The sequence below is a fragment of the Tachypleus tridentatus genome, chromosome 9 (assembly GCF_004210375.1).
Source record: "Tachypleus tridentatus isolate NWPU-2018 chromosome 9, ASM421037v1, whole genome shotgun sequence".
In the NCBI taxonomy this organism is placed as follows: Eukaryota; Metazoa; Arthropoda; class Merostomata; order Xiphosura; family Limulidae; genus Tachypleus; species Tachypleus tridentatus.
In genome coordinates this window covers 133519990-133546523 of record NC_134833.1, presented here as the reverse complement: position 1 = coordinate 133546523, position 26534 = coordinate 133519990, and the positions used below count along the sequence as shown (strand labels likewise).

At 35.3% G+C, this 26534-nt stretch overlaps 1 long non-coding RNA gene across 1 annotated transcript in view; it reads left to right on the top strand.

Annotated features, from left to right (window-relative positions):
• Positions 1-441: 441 nt before the first annotated feature.
• Positions 442-26534, top strand: part of LOC143226418 (uncharacterized) — a 45287-nt gene continuing 19194 nt past the window's right edge. The window contains exon 1 of the long non-coding RNA XR_013014607.1: positions 442-544. This is a non-coding gene — a long non-coding RNA (uncharacterized LOC143226418). The remainder of the gene's footprint in view (positions 545-26534) is intronic.

Sequence of the window (26534 nt, the reverse complement as noted above, 5' to 3'; positions counted from 1 at the left end):
CTACTCGTTAATTGAAACGAACCTCTCTAAATATTTAATTACACATTCTAAATAAACACGACGCTTTGTATAGTCTTCACTGCGTTTCATCAAATTGCTTGCTGTATCGTAGTACACCGGTCATGATGTAACTTTTACAAAATATAGCTTCATGAACGTTCTATGTGGCTCTCTTTTTCATTTTCAACGATGAAGAAAGATTACTTTAATTAGAACCGCAAGGTCTTTATAAGTAAACGTGAGAAGTGAGTATACAGGATTTTTATCAATTAGCTATGAAGGTATCCAAAGTTTTGCTAATAATTAGTTTGTCTCATTGTAAATAACTTTGGTTAATTTCATAATGATGCTTCTAAACATTGATCGCTACGATTCACTGTTCTGTGTAAAGTGCAAACCATACAAAAGTGTTTAACTCACGTCTTTTAATTCTATTTTTTTAAATACAGAAAGACGAGTAGAGCGTCACATCAAGGTCTCTTTTGGAACTTCAGGGAAAAGTGTTTCAGTTTTACTAACGAATCAGTGACAGAAGTCAAAGAAAGTGAGTAATACTAACACTGGTATTTTAAAATAATTAAAGTTATGGACAATCTGTGAGAATGCTGGTAAATCGAGAATGTTGTTGTTTGAATACCGTATAATTTGTGTTGAAAGAAAGCTAATTCAGGTGATAATGACTCTGAGTATTTATGACAGCTTAACTATAGCGAACATAGGAGTACCTTTACTTGGTGTAAGACGTGTTTTTCGTTATTAATCTAAAGATAGCGATTGTTTGGGGGTTGGAAGTTTTTCTTTTTGTTTTTTTTAGCGCAGTGTTACTCAATGAGCGCCCTGCTCACATCGGGGAATCGAACTCTGAATTTTAAAACTGTACGTCCTTAAGCTTACAGCTGACCGACTGAAGAGCTCGGAAGGTATGGAATTAAAATATAACATTCTGTTGAAAAGAAACACTCATTACTTGTATTCTTCCAAACAAAGTTTTCATTTTCTCATCATTCGGTACGTAAATGTTTTGTTTTTGTTTGTTTGAAGTTAAGCACAAAGCTTCACGATGGGCTATTTGTGCTCTGCCCACCACGGGTATCGGAATCCGGTTTCTAGTATCTTAAATCCGCAGACGTTCCTCTGCGCCATTGGCAGGGCATTACGTAAATAAGTTTGGTTTGTTTTTAATTTCGCGCAAAGTTACACGAGGGCTATCTTCGCTAGCCATCCCTAATTTAGCAGTGTAAGACTAGAGGGAAGGCAGCTGGTTAGCACCACCTACCGCCAACTCTTGGGCTACTCTTTTACCAACGAATAGTTGGACTGACCGTCACATTATAACGTCCCCACGGCTGAAAGGGCGAGCATGTTTGGTGCGACTGGGATTCGAACCCGTGACCCTCAGATTACGGGCTCGTAAATAGGGTATCAATTCGAAAGCCTGCAGATGACAATTAGCTGTACAATATACAAGAACGCTTTCAAAAATAAGCCTAGAATTTACAGCTGTACTCTATAAACGTGTCTGAAAATTTTACAGATATCTTGAAAGAACATATTCAACAACAAATTAGAAAAGCTTCGTAAAAACGTAACCAAAAGTGTTGAAAGACGAAGCATAATACATTAGAATATAACTGCAAACTTAATAACAAAGAAGTAAGAAAACACTGTGAAAATGAAGAAATAAAATCAGAGTTTCGCTGGAAGAATGTGTGTAGGATAAAAAAAAGAAACACGTCTTTAAAAAAACACAACAGAACTCTGTAGGATGACAGTGGAGTACCAAGTTTTAAATCCATTGAAATCAAGCAAACATATCTTCGAAAGCACGAGACTCCCAAGAGATTGTGTAATAACAAATGTATGAAAGACCAGGTTAATTGGTGGTAAGATATAGATTTCCACAACACGGAGAAATGTGGATGAACTGAATATCGCGCGCAGTACACGAAGAATTCTGAAGCCAGCTAATGATCATGAAGAGACAGCTTGCAGGTTTAACAACTGACGATTTATAGGTCTCCTCTGTAAGCCAATACCCAGGAGCTTTCTCAAAGAGTAATTCAACTTTGGGCAACAACTGACTTCTCCTGTTATTATAACCTAGAAATCATCAGCCTCTTGAGTGTGTCCAGCAACACAATAGATCCAACCTCTTCAAGAGCGACATAATTTTTTATATCAACGCTATGCTAAGTTCGTTTTTAAGACTCTCTGTAAAGTAAATGGATAGCAGAAAGGAAAGTCTATACCATTCTTAACACTAATAAGTCAATTACCGTATTTGCCGGTGTATACGACGACCTCTATTGTTAAGCAAGTCTTGGATGTTACTTTTGTAAAGAAAATTTATAATCTATTTTTTAACTGTGCTAACATACGCTCTGGGGGAATCAATACAACCACGTGTGTGATTTTTAATGTTCTGCAAACGCTACTGACAGCTTCCTACGGTATAACTTAAGTCACAACCATATAATGTGTGTGTTTTCTTGTAGCAAAGCCACATCAGGCTGTCTGCTGAGTCCACCGAGAGGAATCGAACCCCTGATTTTAGCGTTGTAAATCCGTAGACTTACCACTGTACCAGCGGGGGACAAACGTATAATAAACAACTTTACAAAATTTTATCACACTTGAGCTTTTTTTTTTCTAATAAAAAATACTAAACCTTAAGATACAGTGATTTACTACAAAAAAATTTACTAATTTTGTGTACGTTAAAGAACCTAACTTTTGCTTCAGTTATAAATACGTTGTTGTAATGCAGTAGGTGGCACGATAACAAGGCACTTACTCAAAAAAAGAAATAATAATAAATGGAACAATGTAGTTTTAGTTAAATATGTTATTAACTAGAGAGTTCTTACTAGAACTCTATCTTTGAACCTATGTATGAAGGACAATCTTGAAACTGAAAGTTTCAACGTACAATATGGTCTATGAATGATTCTCATATGGAAGGAATGCTTTGGGGGTATAGGATTTTTCTTTAAATGGCTTCTCAATATTTCTTGAAAAAGTTCCGATGTTCTGAATACTGAACCTCGCGATAAACATTATTTTTTTAAAGCATGGAGAATGAAGTAAAATAGAATTCAAGAAGTTTACTTGGGGGATGTTTATTAATTTATGTAGTCCAACGAACATCTTTAGTTTAAGTTATACATGATAAATATAACTAACAGAAAAAATTTCATGATAGACAGGAACTCCCTCCAAATTCTTCCTATTTATGTTTTGTAAAACTTCCTATACAATAAAATGAAAAGACACAAGAAACGGCAGAGAAAAATCCATACTGCATAACATATATATATTACTTCTCAGAAGAATTTAGAATATTTTCAGACTTCTCATATAAGGCCTGGCATGGCCAAGTGATTAAGGCACTCGACTCGTAATCTGAGGGTTGGGGTTTGAATCTCCGTCGCACCAAACATACCCGCTATTTCAGCCGTGGGGGCGTTATAATGTGACGGTCAATCCCACTATTCGTTGGTAAAAGAGTAGCCCAAGAGTTGGCCGTGAGTGGTGATGACTAGCTGCCTTTCCTCCAGTCTTACACTACTAAATTATGGACGGCTAGCGCAAATATCCCTTGTGTAGCTTTGCGCGAATTTCAAAACAAACAAATTTCTTATAAAATAAATGTCCACTAAGTCTTACTTTATGCTTGCTTGGTTATGTGTGAGAGTAATAAAACTGGACGAGGATTATTCACATAAGAAATTAACAAATGTAGATTTTACGTAACACACACTATTATTCAGACACCAAACTCAAAGTAGGTCTTTTCAGCTTTCAAATTAGTAAAGGAAGAATAGTTTCATTACAGAGTAGATTTTGTATTAAAATATCTTTAATACTAGAGATTTTTATATTCCACCACCAAACACTGCTTCACTCTCTTGTCTTCGATAATGTAAAAGTAAATGATCTAACACATCTGACCCCAGAACAAACCAAAAACTGCAAGATTTATTTAGTTTTAAAACTGATCAAGGCCCTTTATCATAGAAAAGGAACAGTTACGGACGATGAGATATCACATTATTTCAATCGATTAAAACTTGTTATATAACAACGAAACTTAAGTTGAAAGGTGTCACTTTTTGATATAGTCTTTGAATAACGAAATTACTTTCAAGTTTGGTGCCACGAGGATTCAAACCCGCGTCGCACCAAACATACTCTCCCTTTTAGCCGGCTCGGCATGGCCAAGCGTGTTAAGGCGTGCAACTCGTAATCTGAGGGTCGCGGGTTCACAACCCCGTCGCGCCAAACATGCTCGCCCTTTCAGCCGTGGGGGCGTTATAATGTTTCGATCAATCCCACTATTTGTTGGTAAAAGAGTAGCTCAAGAGTTGGCGGTGGGTGGTGATGACTAGCTGCCTTCCCTCTAGTCTTACACTGTTAAATTAGGGATGGTTAGCACAGATAGCCCTCGAGTAGCTTTGTGCGAAAATAAAAAAAAACAAAACCTTTTAGCCGTGGAGGCATTATAATGTGACGGTCAATCCCACTATTCGTTGGTAAAAGAATAGCCCAAGAGTTGGCGGTGAGTGGTAACGGCTATCTGCCTTTCCTCCAGTCTTTCACTAGCAAACTAGAGACGGCTAGTGCAGATAACCCTCGTGTAACTTTGCGCGAAGTTCAAACCAATCCAATCCTACCACTGACTTTTATATAACAAGAAGAACAAGAGAAAGATGTGGGGAGGAAATTACTCTTCTAATGAAAACCATAAGAATCAAGATGGAAGATAAATATGGAGGGGTACTGGGAGCAAAGTGTACCTAACTTGGATCAGGAGATTACCTGCGCGTGCCCAGCAAGAACATCTAAGACTGTTAATTATTCAAGCAGGGAACTATAATGTTACCGAGACGTAGTTCCCGCCTGGAAGAAAATTAGTGTAGGAAGGAAATTCCTCCCGCTAATGCTTATCACGTACAATTTATTTTGTTTTGTGATTCATGCTATGAAGCTAACGATAGTTTAGATAAGGGCTTTCCGTCCATCAATAAAACATCATTATTCAATTAGTGATTACTAACACAAACTTCGTCTGAACATTGAAGTGTTGGAAAGACACAATTACGGAATATGTTTGGGGCTATATTAAATATTTTGTTTAATTATAAAAAACAACAACACAGAAAATCAAAGTTTCACGATATTAAACATTGATATTTATTTTGAGTATTTTATTAAATATGACGAATTACAAGTTCCGGAAGACACAATTGTTAATTACAAGTTCCGGAAGACACAACTGTTAATTTGATTGTTTGTAAAACGTATTTGGAGTTTAGTCTCTAGATTTCTTACAATGGTTGAATTGTTGGAGTTTAGTCTCTACATTGCTTACAATGGTTGAACTGTAAGTGTTGTTCTGATGGGAATTTCCCGTCAAACATATTGTGTTGTCATAATCTTATTTAATTTTGTTTTCTTTATTTACAGAATTAGAGATTTTACATATAGCTTTATGACATATTACATACACCATTTTATTTTTGTTGTAAGGATGTAAGCTTTTCTTATTTTACGTTAGGGCTTACTACATAGACCGTCTTATTTCTTTACTGAAACGTTATAAGATTATTTATATTCTGCACTACGACTTACTAAGTAGATAATTTTATTTCTTTGTTGAAAAGTGCTAAGTGTTTTTATTTTGCATTAAGACTTACCACATAAACAATCTTATTTCTTTAAGAGAATATTACGTTTTTACTTTACTAGTAGGCTATAAACTTTCAAGTTCTTACAGTGGCTTGTTTTCGATACTTACTTATATATATATGTATGTATCAGTAAACCAGAGATTATTCAACCAAATGAAACATTTTCATTAGATATTTGATAGAAAAGTTTAAACTTTGTTCGAATAATACCTTATCGAGTTTTATATTGAACGTGCAAATATGACTTGTTGTTACATTGCATACCACATAGGTGTTGTTTAAATACTTTTGTGTAAATAATGTTAACATTTGGTTTGTTTGAAATATTACTCCTAGAACATATTCACAGAAACGTGAAATAAATATCCGTGGTGATAATATGAATGACTAATGAGTATATTATCATATCCTCCAAAGTACCAGTACAAATAATAACGATGTTGTTCATCTATTCCAGAAATGACAAACTCTTTATTTTCGTTTCCAATGTCATTTTACAAGAACTCACACAGACAGAAAAGACTGAGAAATAGAACATTCTAATTCAAGGCAGTTCTCTCAGTTATCTAGTATACTTTACTGTGCTCTTAGGGTTGAGTGATTTACCAGGCATCCGTCGATTGTATGCATATTTTATGTCGTCACTTGACGTCCTACGCGTCAGGTGTTTTGGTTAATTGAAATGAAACTCAGTGCAGGACTTTCTCGATACGTATGCTAAACTCACGTCAAGTTTACTTCTACTCGCTATCAGACTTCCCAGTCAGATAAGTAATACTTACTACCAAATAGACCCGGCATGGCCAAGCGGGTTAAGGCGTTCGAATCCCAGTCGCACCAAACATGCTCGCCCTTTCAGCCGTGGGAACGTTATAATGTGACGGTCAGTCCAACTATTCGTTGGTAAAAGAGTAGCCCAAGAGTTGGCGGTGGGTGGTGATGATTAACTGCCTTCCATCTATTCTTACACTGCTAAATTAGGGACGGCTAGCGCAGATAGCCCTCGAGTAGCTTTGCGCGAAATACAAAAACAAAACAATACTACCAAATTATTTATTTACTGTTCAATAAATTATTTTGTAACTATTTTCCGCACCACATTGTCTGGCTATCCAAAGCCATGATTTTTTCTGTGGGACATAGAGACAGATTCGGTAATCCTATCGCTGTTCTTGGCCCCGTAGAAACTCAATCACTTTTATCATAAATTTACCAATTAAACAAAAATTGAGTTGTTGTTTTTTTTGTAATTTGAACTGTGACGTTTCAGCTCATAGGAGCTAGCCTTCCTCAGGCAATGTATTACACAACAACAATATAAATCTTCAAAATGTAACTGTTATTACTGGCAGTGCATATGTTACACAGTAGAATTATAAGGATTGTTATTATTAAAGATAGAGAGGAATTATGGACAACTGTTGGAAGAATGTTTCTATTTCTTTTATACCAGAGTTGCTTCTGCAATTTTCTTTCTGTTTATATCAATTTCAGTTCGTAACATTTTAATGTTGGTTTGGGGGCAAAGTGTTCCCCGTGATATTTTCTTGTTTAACTTATCGACTTCGGCATTGTATATTTACGTAATTTGCCATTTTATATATTTTGGCTGTGTTTGTGTTTTTGGTATGATATCTTTATATGGATGACTAATGTATTCTGTTGTTACTGGTTAAGTACAAAGCTACACAAAGGGCTATCTGTGCTCTGCCCAGCAGGGATATCGAGACTTGGTTTCTGGAAATATAAATACGTAAACATACCACTTTGCCACTGGGGGCACTTTATTCTATTTTGGCTAATTTTGCACAGGTAAAATAATTTGACCAGATATAACTGTTTGTTGTTTTGATTACAGTTTCCAACAAAAGAAAATTTGAATTTAATAAAATTTTACTGTTGTCTTGTATATTTAAGGTGTATTTTATGGTGTGTGTTTTTCTAGTAATATAAGCAATTCATTCGTTATATAATTTTTTAGATGTTTAAAAGACAAACATCCAAGTTAAAGTAAAATTTCATTCTATGCTATCAGGTGAAAGTGTAACATAGACACTTAACTTCTATCAACGAGACCGTTATTTCATTACCTCATTTCAAATTTTTCACTGCCTTTAGACCTTTACGACGTCACTATCAGCCTAGTCGTTGTAAATAACTAAAATATCCGTAAAAAGGTATTACTGTATGTGCTAAAGTTGTCAAATTATTTTTCAAACTAATATTTACCAGTGAAATGTTTTACATGTCTGTCTTCCTTTGTTTACTACATGTTGTATATGTAGTCCTTCCTTTGTTTACTATGTTTTACGTATCTGTCTTCCTTTGTTTACTGTATGTTTTACATGTAGATCTTCCTTTGTTTACTACATGTTTTACATGTAGGTCTTCCTTTATTTACTACATGTTTTACATGTAGGTCTTCCTTTGTTTACTACATGTTTTACATGTAGGTCTTCCTTTGTTTACTATATGTTTTACATGTAGGTCTTCCTTTGTTTACTACATGTTTTACATGTAGGTCTTCCTTTGTTTACTATATGTTTTACCATTTTGACAAGGAAAAGATCTCGGATCTCGGAAACTATGGCACCGATCATCACTAATCGTAATTGAGAAATATTTTTATAACAAGGCAGTATTTTTATAAGTGAGCAATAAATAAAGCAATTGAAATTTCCCCAAGAATGATATGTTTCAGATTTAACCAATAAAAATTAAAAACAAAAATTATTAAGTTTAAGATTTACCCAATAATAATTACAGGAAAAGGGTCAGCTTGAAATACAAAACAAATTTTAAAAAATATATGTGTTTCTTTAGTGAAAATCTTATCACGAGTGTTGCAACAAAAAAGCAAGGCACCTTCGTTAATAACTGCATCTACAACGAAATACTTCAATAAAAACTACTACGTGAGTAATGATGTGATAACAATAAAAACTACTACGTGAGTAATGATGTGATAACAGCTCATGTTTAAACTAAAATTCCAGTAACAGTGGTTAGAGCTATTCAGAAACATAAGAAAAGTGATATTCCAGCATCTGTTACAGGCGTCGCAATATTCCAGAGTTGGACAGAAGTTTGATCCTGCTTAGAGTCACGGCAGTATTAATTAATCTATCCGTCTAACTTGGTTAGAGTCACTAGTGTGTCTGTATGTACTCAACTTCAGATTTACTGGCTACCATAAGTGACACCTAAAATCAGATTTACTGACTATCATAAGTGACACTCAACATCAAACTTACTGGCTACCATAAGTGACACCCAACATCAGACTTACTGGCTACCTTAAGTGACACCCATCATTAGACTTTCTGACTACCTTCAGTGACACCCAACATCAGATTTACTGGTTACCTCAAGCGACACCCAACATCAAATTTACTGGCCACCATAAGTGACACTCAACATCAGATTTACTGGTTACCTTCAGTAACACCCATCATTAGACTTTCTGACTACCTTAAGCGGCACCCAACATCAGATTTACTGGTTACCTTAAGTGGCACCCAACATCAGATTTACTGGCTACCATAAGTGACACTCAACATCAGATCTACTGGTTACCTTAAGTGATATTAAAAATTAGGTTTTCTAGCAACCTCAAATAATACTAACATCAGATATCAAAAGAAGTACTTGCGTCAGTTTGAAGGGTTTTGATATATTAGTACAGTATTGAGCAAAAGCGTTAGGACGAAGTCAGAATTAGATTTTAAGCTACTTTCAAAGAACAGTTGAAGGTATGAAACATCAACATTTTATTAATCTTCATATTTGGTACAACAGAAACTCAGTGGAAGTGATTGAGTTCAGCAAACATTTAATGTTTTGTTTCCCTCTTTAACTTTAATAACTGGAAGGAAACTTCCAGGTATTGTTGCAACAAATTTGACAATTAAAGTATTTTTTATGATTTACTCCAAATGTTTCCAATAAAGTTGTTGTTTTTTTTTTAAATTAATTTTGATTTGTCAAATTTTTGATCTATCAAATCCAAGATAATCTCAATTGGGTTGAGACCAAGGTTTTTTGGGGGCCATTGCATCATTTGAATGACTTCAGCAGTTTCTTTCTTAGCTAAGTAATTTCTGCATAGGTTGGATGAGTATTTGTGGTCACTGTATTCTTAGTAGTAGAATCCTTTACCAATGACACACAAACCACTGGTTGTACCATGACGGATTAGTAGTAAATGGTACTTGCGCTGGTCCATTATTTCATCTGTTTTGAAAATATCTCCTGTTGTCTCAGCAGAAAAACACTCTAAACCATCACAATGACGGTAGAATACTTATAAGTATCTTTCACTTTTCTTTCGTCGGATGTGTAACCTAGGCTTTGAATCAAATATTTCAAACTTGGACTCATCCATTCATGTCACTCTTTAACAATCATCAACAGTCCATCTTTTGTACATTTAAACAAATTTCTGTTTCTTGACAATATTTGGAGATCGAAGTAAAAGTTTTTTTTAAACTGCTGTACGGTAAAATATTCCATTCTTGTTGAGTTTTCTTGACACTGTAGATCTGGACACTTTTCTGTCATTTGGTACATGGTTGTTTATCTCATGTTTGAGATCAGTGACAGTCTTTCTTCTGTCCCAAAGGCCGCATAAACAAAGCTACTTAACATCAGCATCTGTGTCATTGAGTTTAGGTATTCTGCCTCTTTTTATCCTATTTTTAAATCTACTTGTCTTGGTTTCACTAGCTGTGGTGTACTTGACAGTGTTTGGTGAGCATTTCAAGTCTACAGCAAATTGTCAGAGAGTCCAAACAGCATTATGTAGAGCTCTTATGCAAACTCTCTGCTCTACCGACAATTCTCTGTGATTTTTGGACCGTAGCATGACAAAATATCTCAATATATAGTGTTAAACACTGTTTTTATCAAGGTTTATTTGTGGGGTGTTATTAACGTATTTTTTCTAAAATATGTCTCCTTGTTAGCTTCTTTCTATACAGTTAAGGCACTGCATGGGATACTGTGACCATTATTACGGACCCTAAATTTTATCAGTATGTTCGTTCAGGCAGAATCCTTATGACATGTCCTTGTATATGGGAATTCTAAAGAATGATAAGTATTCTCACCCTGGCTTATTCAGTTGTCAACAAGATTAGTGAAGCATTACTGTAGTGTTGAAATTTACATTCTGAAATGTCATGAATAGAAAGGACGACAAATGATTCTATTGTCCTTACACTTTTACCCAGTATTGTATATACTTTATTTTCACTATAGCAAAAAATAAACAAAGTCTAAGTTTCTCATTCCCTCTTTCTGGACCACTGCGGTATGTCTCCGGGCTTACAACGCTAGAAACTGGGTTTCGATATCTGTGGTGGGCAGAGCACACACAGCTCTATGTGCAGCTTTCTGTTTAACAACAAACAAACTTTCTTTGTACGTGTATAAAGTAACGCAATAAAAAGTCTACTTTAATAAAAGCTTTAGAATTTTAAGATGCTACACTTCATTATACATAACTGTTCAAACATTCTTCTGTTCATTAACGTTCCAATACCATGATTATATTAATGATGATATAATTTGGGAATTTATCTACTTAGTCAACAATCAACCAGTTTCACAATTAGTTATATGTATTGTGGAAAAGTTTGTTTGATACTCTGAGTGTTATCACTATTCTTTTGTACACTTTAGTTTTGATATGTCAAGAAAACATGTCACGTTACAGTAAAATTAACAAGAGAAGTCGTGCTTCCACTAGGGTTGAAGTAAAGGGTAAGTAAATCCGTTATTTCTATGTGTAAGTCTATATCCGTGGAAGAAGGTAACGGTGGGAAACCTTACCTTTCCCAAGGGTGTGTGTGATAAACACCTGAGCCTAAAGCAGACGGAAGTGTACATCTACCAGAAAGAGGGAAAGTAAGACATGGTATTTGTATGCCTTTATTATTAGCTCTAAACAGGTAATGTGAACACACCTCTCGAATGTATATGCTATTCTAATGATAGTGACTTTAAAACAGTTGAGGCTTAACAAGAATGAATACTTTGATTTACGAATAAGTCACGCTTGTGGTGTAATTAAAAAAAAAGATAAATTTAAAAGAGATAGAAAAATAAATAGAAATATGTAAGTTTACAGTATTGTAGTTTTTGGAAAAAGGCGAATTTAATCGGTATTCTGTAAAACTTACTACAAAACAACAATTCGGTATTTACCATATGTGCATATATATTTATTTATGACTTATACTGACATACTCAATCAGGTATCTTTCATACAACAAATAAAACATTTGCAACTAACAAGAGCATCCAGTTATCGACAGCTGTTATATTTGTAAGCTAGCTTCTGTTTGCTACATCTTTTATCGTGTGGGTTTGTTTGGTTGTTTTGAATTTCACGCAAAGCTATACGAGGGGTATCTACCCTTTTTTGTGTGACTGTGGCCTGCAGAAGTAGAACATTACGTAAATATCAATTACTAAATTGGAGAAAAGGAAAACAATTCTATGTTTCATAAATATTTCATTTATTTCAACCATGGGTTTGTCAGTAAAGGCATAGTCAACTGCACGTCATCAAGCCACATTACCAGTATAAACCAATCACTATTCTCATAGCTTTAGTTAATGAGTACTTTTTATTCGTAATTATCCTATTTCTTCCCATCCAATGAAAAATATGGCTGTATTTAGAATTCTTAATATGACGTTTACACGAAGCCTGAAACAACCTACGGGTCACATGGTGAACGCAGATGTCGTATTCTGTATAGGTACTCAGTATTCATGTCGAAAGAAAACTTATATTTTATTCAACAGTTGTGAACTAAAAGATATGCTAATTTTGTATGTATATATTCTTAACAGGTCGGGTTGTAAATAGTGGTTCATGGATATATATTTTAGTCTAAGTTGAAAATGGACTAAATCTATTTCTAACAATAAATGCAAGTGAATACAGTTGTTAGAGCAACGTTTCTGAAATAGATCATAAATGCTTTTATTTTTTTTAAAGAAAATCTGGTTCTTAGCACATACAAATAATATTTGTTCTTGAATTTCACACAAAGCTGCTCAAAGGTTCATCTAATCTAGCTGTCCTAAATATTTAGACAACTAAAACTCTTGAGCTACTCTTTAACATCGTAATCTGAGGGTTGCGGGTTCGAATCCTCACCGTACTAAACATGCTCGCCTTTTACCCGTGGGGTGTTGTAATGTGACGGTAAATCCCACTATTCGTTGGTAAAAGAGTAGCCCTAGAGTTGGCGGTGAGTGGTGGTGACTAGCTGCCTTCCCTCTAGTCTTACACTGCTAAATTATGAACGGCTAGCGCAGATAGCCCTTGTCTAGCTTTACGCGAAATTCAAACGAAACTAATACTCTTTAACAACGAATAGTAAAACTGTAACATTATAAAGCCCCCACAACCGAAACGACGCGGATATTCAGTGACAGGGTTGGATCTCGTGAATCCCAAATTGCAAGTCGAATACCCTAACCACCAGGCAATAAGCTCTCAATGCCAGGGTCTTCATAAAGTACCTCGACTACATGATATTTTACTATATATGGAGATATTCGAAGTCATTTGTGTAACATGGAGAGTATATTAAGTTGACAAACACGACAAAGACCATCCAACAATATGAGCCATGTTGAACAATGGACAGCTTCGTTCAGCTGTTCAATACGTCATTCCTTAGGATGTAGGCAATTGTTGATTTGATGGCGGCGGCTACGTTGAACAGATATCGTCACCTGGTGACAATTTCCAGTCACCAAGAATTCGTTGCCTCCATAGTTTTGAAAGTATGTTCATTAAGAAGTATTATTGCCTGGCAAATAGCGTTCAGTTTATTTATTTATTTAAAAAGAAAAGCGAAACAAGACTTTACGAGAACCAGATCTAGTTAATTATTTCTTATACCGAAGCATAATTTAATGTTATTTTATTTTTTTTGACAAGATTGTGGTCTGGACAATATAATTGTTAATCCTCACTACGAAAGATATCCGTACTTTAAATAGCTTGGAAGAAAACTTAGCTATGTTATGGTGTACTTTTTGTGTGATTTGTCTAGATATCATGAGACGGGTAATTTCCACAAGCGTAACGTCTGTATAATGGAGGCTGACTATTATAAAATATTATAATAATGTTTTATTGCTCAAGAAAGGACGAAAATGAAAAGTAAAATATATTTTTTACAAGAACGTTTTTATTCTGGAGCAAAACAACTGGGATATCTGCTATGTCTACCACAGAGAATCGAATCTCGGTTTTTAGAGTTGTAAATCCGTATGCTTACCGCTCTCTCATTGTGAGGCCTTTATAAGAACAACCCAACAATTACTGTATTTCCCGGCGTCGAAGACGCTATTTTTGCCATAGCATAAATCTCACAAATTTACCTTGCATCTTCCAGGCCGAAGGTTACGTTGCTCATAGGCCTAAACCTAAGCCTATAAGAAGCGTTTTGACATTAGACTGTATTCCCAGCCCTCTGTATAACCCAGAATGAAATGTATAAGTTACTATTAAATAAACAAGAACAGGCCATTGTGCATTTAGTGCTGTAATATTGGCACTCTTTTTAACTCTTTAGGCTTAGAACAACGTTATTACTGGTAATAATACAGATATTCCAGTGGTAATATAAGGTAGATATGATAATCATGTAGCTGACAAAAAACGAGAAGTGGGTAAGAGGATTTACGTACCGTAAGTCACTAAACAATCCACGAAAGATCTTTCAATATTAAGCTAATCAAATTGGGGCTGCGTGTTCGACGCCGGGAAATACGGTATATATTATTCTCAGCAGTATATTTGAACAAATAAACTAAGAAAATGGAGCAACCAAAATCCTTCGATTCTCTAGTTGTGCTTCAAAAATACAAATCAACAATCAATGCTGGGTTTTCTGTTCGAGAACACCTGCTTATTATCATGGATCATGTTACCTTGGTAACTGCTGACCTCAAGGCCGTGCTACACAGCCATCTGGTGTATACATCAATAATTAGTGAAATTAGTTTATTCCTAATACCCAGATGCTGCAACGTTAAGAGACGTATCTTTGGCCTTGAGTTCGTTTTGTTTCTTTGTTTTGAACTTCGCGCAAAGCTACTCGAGGGCTATCTGCGCTAGCCGTCCCTAATTTAGCAGTGTAAGACTAGAGGGAAGGCAGCTAGTCATCATCATCCACCGCCAACTCTTGGGCTATTCTTTTACCAATGAATAATGGGATTGACCATCACATATAACGTCCCCACGAAAGATAGCGGGTATATTTGGTGCGACGGGGATTCGAACCCGAGACCCTTGAGTTTGGAAATTGTAAGAGTTTATAAGAATTGAGTTTCTTTTGTAACTCTTTTTTTTTTTCAAAATACCAAAGATAGAACGAAAATACGTTTTGTATTTAAAAGGCAATAACAATTTTTGTTTTACAGCACTTTCTTAACGAAGGTGGAATTGTCTTAAAAAAAATAACTTCGTCTCGTATTTCAACTACGATTATTATTGTTTCTTTGTATATTCATTAACCTGTAGAATACATAATAATACTAGTATGCTAATTTGAATGTATAGAACGTGTGTTTTTCTTATAGCAAAGTCATATCGGGCTATCTGCTGAGTCCACCGACGGAAATCGAACTCCTGATTTTAGCGTTGTAAATTCATAGACTTACCGCTGTACTAGGGGGCGCTAAAAAAAGGGTCGAACATATTTGGTGCGACAGGGATTCGAATCCCCAACCCTCAGATTACAAGTCGAGCGCCTTAACCACCTGGCCATGCCGGGCCCATAAATGTATACCTATGATATTTACTATACTGCTAAATCTGAAATTCTAGCTTTAAAAAACATAATTAAACATGTTATCTACTGAAATCAAAAATACATTTGTTCCTTCACAACAGGTCAGGCATGGCCAGGTGGTTAAGGCACTCGACTTTTAATCCTAGGGTCGCGGGTTCGAATTCCCGTCACACCAAACATGTTTGCCCTTTCAGCCGTGGGGGCATTATAATGTAACAGTCAATCCCACTATTTGTTGGTAAAAGAGTAGCCCAACAGTTGACGGTGAGTGGTGATGACTTGCTTTCTCCACTCTGGTCTTGCACTACAAAATTAGGGACGGCTAGCGCAGATAGCCCTGGTGTAGCTTTGCGCGAAATTCAAAACAAACAAACATTCCTTCACAACCATGACCAATAATAACACCCACAATATTCCTTGGGCCTGGCATGGCCTAGGGATTTGGGCTCTCGTCTTTCAAACTGTGGGGGCGTTATAATGTGACTATTAGATGTTAAAAGAGTGGTACAAGAATTAGCGGTGGGTGATATTGACTAATTGTCTTCCTTCTAGTTTTGGGCCCGGAATGGCCAGGCGGTTAGGGCACTAGACTCGTAATCTGAGGGTCGCGGGTTCGAATCCCCGTCACACCAAACATGCTCGCCATTTCAGTCGTGGGGTCGTTATAATGTGACAGTCAATCCCACTATTTGTTGGTAAACGAGTAGCCCAAGAGTTTGGGGTGGGTGGTGATAACTAGCTGCCTTTCCTCTGGTCTTACACTACTAAATTACGGACGGCTAGCGCAGATAACCCTCGAATAGCTTTGCGCGAAATTCAAAAAACAAACAAATATTCTTTCTTAAACAAATTTGCAATATGAAGAGAAAAGTCTAAAAATATGTATATATGTTCTATTTGAATTACTCGTCATTGTTCATCATATAACTGGTGCTTGCTTTGCCGATAAGAGTCTGTTTGTAAGAGCTACTAGTTCAAATGTATGAGGTTATCATGGTTGGGTATTAAATATAAATTTGTATGGAAAGTGATTTATTTCAAGACGTCTCTACGTTGCTTTTAATTTTATGCATAAAGTTTTCTACAAGAACAGTTGTTAAGTACAATCTGTTAATCATGTTTTTTATTGAGTTCGACAACCACGTCACTGATTTAGGAACTCTATTAAAGAAGAAGGACGGTTGAACCGTTCTAATTGAAAGTCATTCACGTCGGTTGTTGAACTAATTTAAAAACATATTTCCTTTTTACTGCGAAATATCAAGGTGATAATTCGTGGACGAATGAACGTGATCTCGATGTTGTTGTGGTTTTGAATTAAGCACAAAGCTACACAATGGGCAATCTGTGGTCTGCCTACCACGGGTATCGAAACCCGGATTTGAGCACTGTAAGTTCGCAGACATACCGCTGAGCCACTTGGGGGCGCGTAATCTCCAAGAAAGTAATTCTCTTATAAAGTACCGATTATTATATCCCAGTCATTCTAATAAATTTTATACGTTGTTTATTGCTGTTGTTCGTTTGTTCCGATACAGTGTTTATAAAAGTTTTTAAAGTAGCATCACAGTCCGCGTTGTTGGCTGCGAAAGTATTGTATAGAAAAAAATAGTTGTTGTTATAATAAGTGCTGAAAAAAAGGTTTTCATAATTTACAAGGTATATTTATATTGGCGTTGATATGTTTCATACTGCTTAGAAGATTGCGGATTATAATTAAATGCGTTTTTTAAAGAATAAATAAAAATAATTAATTTCTGTTACATTTCAACGGCCCCCGTTAGTACAGCGGTATGTCCACGGATTTACAACCCTAAATTACGGGTTCGATTCCCCTCGGTAGGCTCAGCAGATAGCCCGATGTGGCTTTGCTATAAGAAAACACACACACACACACGTACATTTCAACAAACTCTTTTAAGACTGCCCCCCAGCTAAGTTTACTGAATTGGACACAGAAGATAGACCAACGTGGCTTTGCCCTAAAACAAACAACAACCAATACCGTTAATGTAGTGAACGATTCCAGTATTCTTTGTGGGGGAACAGGGAGTTAGAGAGATCTCTGGGGTAGCCGGATGAACTGTTTTGTTAAAAAGTACCTTAGTAGTGGCCCTCCAGTGTCACAGTGGTATGTCTGCGGACTTATACTGCTAGAAACCAGGTTTCGATACTCGTGGTGGGCAGAGCACAGATAGCCCTTTTTGTAGGTTTGTGCTTAATACCAAATAACAACAACTCTCAGTTGTGTGGTACTTGGAAAAATACCATGCTTTCTTTCTCGCTTAGCTTAGAAATGTATACTATTTATTATAGTGAAATATTCAAAAACATTTCTTGTATGAGTACTTGTGGAACACTCACCACATTTTAACATATAGGAACTCCACACTCTACAGAACTGACCTTAATTCGTGTACCAGTTACACAAGTTAACGGCGAACGTCTCATTTAGGCGTTTTTAGATGTTTTGCGCAGACAAGTTGGTGTAGATTACATTTTAGGATCTTCTGTCTACTTTCTCTTGTATCTTTAATAGAAATGCCTGAAAATTAAACTTTCCTAAATGACCTCAGTAGCGCCTGCGTTCGGAGTAGAATGACGTTATTATTTCTATTTATGCGATGCCACACTCTCTGTCAAGAAAAGCTAGAGAATTCAAAGCTCTCTTCGTGTAATTTAGTAGCGCCCTCTGCACTCATCATTTAATTTGGTTTTGGGGTCTAGGATGGTCTAGCGGTTAGGATGCATTAATAGAAACCTGGCGGTCGCGAGTTCGAATCACGTGACCAAACATGCTTACCATTTCAGTCGCAGGGTCTTTGTAATGTGCCGTTCAAAACCACTTTTCGTTGATAAAATAGTAGTTTAACAGTAGCATTCTCTCACGTCTCTCACTTCTAAATTAGAAAAAGCTATAGCTTCGCGCGAAATTCAAAAATAAATTGACAAGGTTAATTTTATAAATGAAGACTGATTTTACTTTGTTTACATTTTTTTACTCTATTTCTCTTAATACTTTAATTTCAATTACTTGATTATAATTCACTAATACGTATTTTGGCCACGTACCCACTTCTGTTACTACCCGAATGATAAATCAGTGAAGCTGGTAAGACACACCAGCAGAAGCTAGTGATTACCCCTTTGATTCAAGTAATAGAATGCTTTATGAAGGTAAGAGATGGCCCTGAACATATCGGATATTAAAATGTTAGGCTTATGAAATGTTTAATATTATAAACGTTAAGTGAAATATTATTTTGTCTTGTTTTATACATAAGGAGATTGTGGATTTCAGGTATTTGTGTAATAAAAACTAAACTATTACCAAGGTAAATAAAAAAATATAACGACTGTAACAAGACAAACGTTCCAAAATAATGTATAACAAACACAACTAAATATTTCTGTAAACACATAAAGCTATAAAACTATTTAAAACACAGTATTTAAAACAAACACTAGTGTATACTCTTTAAGCACGGTGTGTGTAACAAATACAGCTAATATACCTCTGTAAGTACTGTGTATTATAAACACTGATGCACAGTCTGTGTAGCAAACAGAGTTATATAGCCCTGTAAACACGGTATTTATAAGAAAAATATGATATACATATATATATACTACATAAAAGAAACTTAAGTGTATGCACTGTACCTATATTGTCTACATTTGCTCAAACGCAACTAGATGTTCCGTAACCAATGTATCAATACTCATAACACAGTTATCTAATGTGGAAGCACTATGCTCTCACTTGTAACAAACACAATTATACAATCTATAAACATTATTGTCTCACATGTAGCATAACTGGATGTTCTGAAACAATGTCAACACTTCTAATCGACTCAGCTTTCGGAAAACGTACTTAATCATAAAACAAAACATGAATCTGATAACAGGAAGCATTCATTAAACGTTTCGGAATCCTCACAATTCAATCATCAGTAACCTAGAGATACAAAACAAACAAACAATATTTGTAATTACAATACAAATTTGACGTACGTGAGCAGTAAACACTTTGAATACGCAAATATAATTCGAGGAAACAAAAACGTTGCATAGTTGAAATAGTTAAAATAAGTTTAAAACTAGTGAAGATGGTGTATTATTTAGGAACGGAAGGAGAGTTTTTTATGTATTATGTTTTTTTATAAGAACTTCAATATCATGTTTAGTTATTGAGAGAATTTCACAGTTAGTGAGAGAAATCAGATATTCTGTTTCTGTATTGTGTTGATAGATAGCAGAATTGAGAGGGTTTGCAAACTTACTTCCATTTTTTACAAATATTATTATGAAAGAAGATCAACACTTAAAACAAACACAGTTATATCATCTGTAAGTACCATGCTCACATACGCAACAAACATAACTAAACGTTCTTAAACAATATCAACACTTAAAACAAACACAGCTATATCATCTGTAAGTACCATGCTCACATACGTAACAAACATAACTAAACGTTCTTAAACAATATCAACACTTAAAACAAACACAGTTATGTCATCTGTAAGTACCATACGTAACAAACATAACTAAACGTTCTTAAACAATATCAACACTTAAAACAAACACAGTTATATCATCTGTAAGTACCATACGTAACAAACATAACTAAACGTTCTTAAACAATATCAACACTTAAAACAAACACAGTTATATCATCTGTAAGTACCATGCTCACATACGTGACAAACATAACTAAACGTTCTTAAACAATACCAACACTTAAAACAAACACAGTTATATCATCTGTAAGTACCATGCTCACATACGTAACAAACATAACTAAACGTTCTTAAACAATATCAACACTTCAAACAAACACAGTTATATCATCTGTAAGTACCATGCTCACATACGTGACAAACATAACTGAACGTTCTTAAACAATACCAACACTTAAAACAAACACAGTTATGTCATCTGTAAGTACCATACGTAACAAACATAACTAAACGTTCTTAAACAATACCAACACTTAAAACAAACACAGTTATATCATCCGTAAGTACCATGCTCACATACGTAACAAATATTACTAGACGTTGTTGAACAATGTCAAATGATTAGTAGGTGATTCAACAAATAAATGTGTTTATTTGTTTGTTTTGAATTTCGAACAAAGCTACTCGAGGGCTATCTGCGCTAGCCGTCCCTAATTTAGCAGGGTAATACTAGAGGGAAGGCAGCTAGTCATTACCACCAACCGCCAACTCTTGGGCTACTCATTTACCAACGAATAGTGGGATTGATCGACACATTGTAACGCCCCGCGGCTAAAAGGGCGAGCATATTTGGTGCGACCGGGATTCGAACCCGCTACCCTCGAATTACAAGTCGAATGCCTTTACACACTTAGCCATGCCGGGCCTGTTTATTTGTAAGTGATTAGTAGGTGATTCAACAAACAAATGTGTTTATTTTTAAGTGGTTCAACAAACTTAAAGAGCCTTCATTTATTTTTCATGTTAAGATTGTTCATGTTTTACATGTACATATATAATAAGTTTCCGCATATTCAGTACGTTTTCTATTTCAAGCTTTATATCCATCTGCTAGATATTGTTTCCGTTCTTCACTAGCTAATTGTTGCCTTAACAATAAACGTGTTCCCTTTATTATTTTTATGTATTCGACCATTCAATGAAATGTATATTAAATTACTAGTTTTTATTAACATTAAATCTTTATACGTTTCCCTACGTTGTATATATATCAAAAAAAATGTTTATTATTCACTATTTATCAAGATGTTTTGCATAATACCACAAAATATATATCAACAAGTAGTAAGTAGGGTTGTAGAATTACAGTATTTTTGTAATATTATTTTTCCTGCTTTCTGTTTACCGATTTACATAATACTTCTCTACTGAAAGAAAAAATCAAGCAATATTTATATGCAGTTAGTAGTATTGTTTCCTGGTCTTTATCTTACTAGCATGGAGATATACTTTTTTTCTCAGTTTATATGCTGAGGTGTATATCGGAAAATCTAAGGTTCGAGCTACGATGTGCCACTGTATACGCTCTGCACTTTCAGTTCTGTGGGTGTCATAGTAATTACAGTCAATTTCTTTATTAGGTTAAGAGTGTATGAGTATGTTACCCTTCCTCTGGTCAGTAGCTCTAACTTAGGGATGGCTATATGTGAACCAAAGTAGCCTCTGACTTGGTCGTTTGATCCGTGTGTTACATAAAGTGGGAAACATCAAATGCTGGAACGTGGAATATATAGTCTTCTGGAAGCGAATTATTATAGAAAGGTTTTTTTCAAAACAATATGGCATTGGCTCATAAAGCCTGTTATATTTCAGAAATTTACTCCTGGTTACTGGTGTTCAAGGTGATTCATTGATTATGGCAGATTAATATTTCTAACTCTTAGTTGAATTTGAGACAAAGATCGTTCCCGCTTACTTACTTCGCTGTTAATTCATTTAAGTATTTAATCAGTATTAGTAAATCATTTCTAGGCCTGGCATGGCCAAGCACGTAAGGCGTGCGACTCGTAATTCAATGCTCGCCCTCCCAGCCGTGGGGTGTATAATGTGACGGTCAATCCCACTATTCGTTGGTAAAAGTAGCCCAAGAGTTGGCGGTGGGTGGTGATGACTAGCTACCTTCCCTCTAGTCTTACACTGCTAAATTAGGGACGGCTAGCACAGATAGCCCTCGAGTAGCTTTGTGCGAAATTCCAAAACAAACAAGTAAATCATTTCAATGTATCGACTTTGTAAGTCAAGTGTTCTCATTTTTTTGCAAGACCCAGCCTTAAATTGTTCTAGGCTGTAACGACCCCCACACACAGATAAAGTGATCAAATTGTTGTACATACTCTAAAATATCCGTTATCGCAATATGATCTCACGATCCGCCCCTCCGTTACAGTCTTCTGGCCCATTTTGAGTCTGGTTTGAAAAAAGCTGTTGGAAGTGAAAATAATTTCGTAAATATTTTGCACATAACATCTAACCATTAAGAGCTAAGATCAGCACTAGCTTTATTAGTATGCAACATTACCTATAAGTTGTTCCCCGCCCGGTGAGAAAGTGGTATGTATACGGACTTACAATACTAAAACCCGGGGTTCGATTAGTTGGCACAGCAGATAGTTCAATGTGGCTTTGCTCTAAAACAGACCGATCCGTTAAACGTCCGTGCTCTAACTCTACACACAAAAACATTTATCTGAATGCTCCTCAGCGACACGACTGTGGACCGCTAGAAACCGGCTTTCGATACCCGTGGTGGGCAGATCACAGATAGCCCTTTGTATAGCTTTGTGCTTAACTACAAACAAAGTTATATGAGTAATGGAAAGTATTTTTGATGAATTAATTGGACGATACATATATACATACATTAAGAGAGAGGAAAATAATGATATAAATTAAATTGTTATATTAAATCCTGCAAATAATTAACTGTTATATATAATGTTGGTTGACAGCCCTGTCCTAACAAGTTGCATCACATTTAATCACCATGTTCCCCTGACCTCACTCCTCTTGAATACAAACTACAGAGCTTTCTGGAGACATCAATTTTGACATTATCCAGTAATCGTACCTCAACGGAAGAATGCTATTACGACAGAGCTTCGAGGGGTTCCTGGGGAGATGTTGTGTGTTGTAATATGCGATAAAAATTCCCTGATGGTTTGTTTTGTTGGTGTGTTTTTTTTATTTTCGCGCAAAGTTTCACGGGGGCTATCTGCGCTAGCTATTTCTAATTTAGCAATGTAAGACTAGAGGGAATGCAGCTAGTCATAACCATCCAGCGCCAATTCTTGGCCTACTCTTTTTAGCAACGAATAGTGAGATTGACCGTCATATTTATAACGCCCCTACAGCTGAAAGGGCGAGCACGTTTGGGGTAACGGGGATTCAAACTCAGAACCCTCAGATCACGAGTCGAGTTCCCTTATCACCTGGACATAATGGGGCTTTCTAGAATGAAAGCAACAATTGAAAATTATGGTAGAAGCATTCGGCAAATGTTACAGTGGCGCTCCTAGTGCCATATATCCAGAAGCCAGTACAAAGTATCTTCGTGAATTCTAACGCGCGTGCGCAAATCATGTATGTATGCTATACAGTTCACCCTACAAATTGACTTTACAGTCATCCTATATTAACGTACAATAACATAAGTTTAACGTGGAATGAAAGACTTTAATGCTATGAAACGAAATTAATTATATTTTAAACGTATATTTCGTTTTCTAGATTTGGTCTAAATAAAACCAAGAAGGTTTTTGTGTGAACCTGTTGGCTCTGATTGTGTAATTAAAGTTTCTTTACAAAATATTATTTTCACTCGTTTCCGTACAAAGCTAACGCAATATTTCCACTTTTAAAGTCATAACTGCACGAGACAGTGTTGTGTATGTTTTACTTAAAATATCCATATTCCTGTGTTCATAAACTAATCGTTTGGAGTACAGATATTCAAATGAACTCACTTACAATTAATATTCAGTAATAATTTGCATTTATTTATGTATATTGGATTCTTATTATGCATGTATTTATTCTACAGCCCCAAATTATTTTAAATTACTATAGGACTGAGAAGGAAAGGGGGGGGAGATAGACAGAATAGTGCAAAGCAGCTTTACAAAGAATAAGCCATAATGCTATAACTTCGTAGTGATGACTGTTTATGAGCCCCTTGTCTGTACTCTCGAAAGGTAAGTTAGTTTTCATTTACGCAGACTTCACTTTTTGATCATGAACGTTATATCACGCAAGCTGTGAATGAACCCTGGTAGTGTTGGGTACTGTTGAAACTAAAACAGGGTGTGGTTATGGGCGTTTACGACGAAGATCTCCTAAATTCGAACTGAGAAAATTGTTTGTATAATTTGTAATTCTTGGCGGAAGATGAAACGTTCAGATTTGTCAAAACCAATGCATGCTTTTAATTAATAGAAACGAACCTACTCAACGCTAGTCTCAGTTATATAGAATGCAATGTTTTATGTATTTTGATAAAAAATGCTAAAAGTCACAAACAAGTTTTCAGTTTGTTTTTTGAATTTCGCGCAAAGCTACACGAGAACTATTTGTGCTGGCCATTTCTAATTTAGCAGTGTAAGACTAGAGGGAAGGCAGCTAGACATCATTACCCACCACCAACTCTTGAGCTACTCTTTTACCAACGAATAGTGGGATTGACCGTCACATTATAACACCCCATGGCTGAAAGGCTATTTGGTGTGACGGGAATTCGGACCCGCGACTCTCAGATTATCAGTCGTGTGTCTTAACCACCTTGTCATGCCGGCCCTGTTTTTAATTTTAACATCTTTGGTTTTATTATATTATATATTATAAAAATAAACAAACAAGGTTAATAATTGATATAACTATAAGAAAGAATCATGAAAATTTCGCTCGGAAAACGTAACAATAAAAACACTGAACTTCCACCATATTTGTTTATGTATCAAAAATAACCTTGAAAAGTGATTCAAGACAAAAGAGGGTTAGCAAATTTGGCGTAGCCTATGTTTAAAAATATTAATAAAATACGTAGTTGTTCTTTTGTTCTTTACTGTAATAATTTTTGAAAGTTTTTATACAGAATTTCTCTAATGTTATTTTTCTTGAATTCTTGATAAAACTTACTACTAAACACTTGCAAAACGTTATAAAATTATACAATTGAAAACGATTATGCTTAAGCTTTGTAAGTTAAAGATCTACGTTATAAAAGAAAAAAAATCAATTGTTTACAGCCTCTGAAAAAATGAGGTGAGTGAAAAACTATGAAATCTTTGAATAAAAATGAAATAATACTATTATTATATGAAAAATGTCCACGAACGTAGAAAATGTCGACATTTGACAACAATACGTTTCTAAACCGAACCATTTCTTATTTTTTACAAATATATTTAACAAAAACCTTTGCGAATCAAATATTGTAATATTTTCTATTTCGCTTCAGCACGATACGTTATGGTGTTGTAGTTGGCGTTAAGCTTGTTATTGAAACTAAGTAAATTATCATCATATTTGTAAGTTAAAGTAAATAAATGTTTAAGGTGTTTTTCCATGAGCTTTCATATGAATGGAAATATAAGTTAGTAACGTTTTAGAACAGATAACACTTGTAGTGTAGTGTATTTAGTACATCTTCTTATAACAAAGCCTCGTCGGGCTATATGCTGAGCCCACCGAGGAGAATCGAACCCCTGATTTTAGCGTTGTGAATCCGTGGACATACCGCTGTCCTAGCGGGGGCCGCTGGTTGTGATACGCAGGATAATTGTCACACAATTTTGGTGTTAATGTTGACTATTGTGACGTATTTCATGAGGATTACAGAACTTTGTGATTTGCTTATGATATTTAACACAAGTTTGCATTTAAAGCCTAACACGTCAGTGCGTAATATGAATCCTCATAACCATGCTGAGAATAATCCATGTGAAAGCTACGAGAAAATAAGTTTTACTCGCACAGAATTGAGAATATAACGTTACGATAGTGGAAGGGCTAGTGAGCCGTGTGGGACGAAACGTTTCAACAACTGACGTAAGATATCATCCAGCAGGTATATCCTCAAACTTATCTTCTCTAATTAAATCCAGTCACATCTTGTGAACGATGGGTGAACTTGATATGCTGTTCTGACGTCTTACGTACCAATACAAATTATTGGCTGAACATTTTTATTTTGTTAGCTAAAATTTAATACATTTAGAGTTACTGTTGGTTATGTATGTTTAGTTTGTTCATCCATAACCACCTTTTAAATTATTTATTAACTTTTTGTAATAGCATAATAATGACTAAATTCTGTTATGTTTCAGGTTAATAAATTTCTTTTTAAACTGTTGTTGTATTACATTTATAAGTTGTTTTTCTCAATTTATAATTGTAGCAATATTTGTATGTGTGAAAACGTATTTATCTCTCTCATTTCCACGGATCATCCATTTATCTTAACAAAAATATGAATTGTTAGATCTGCTCTGTGTGTTTTT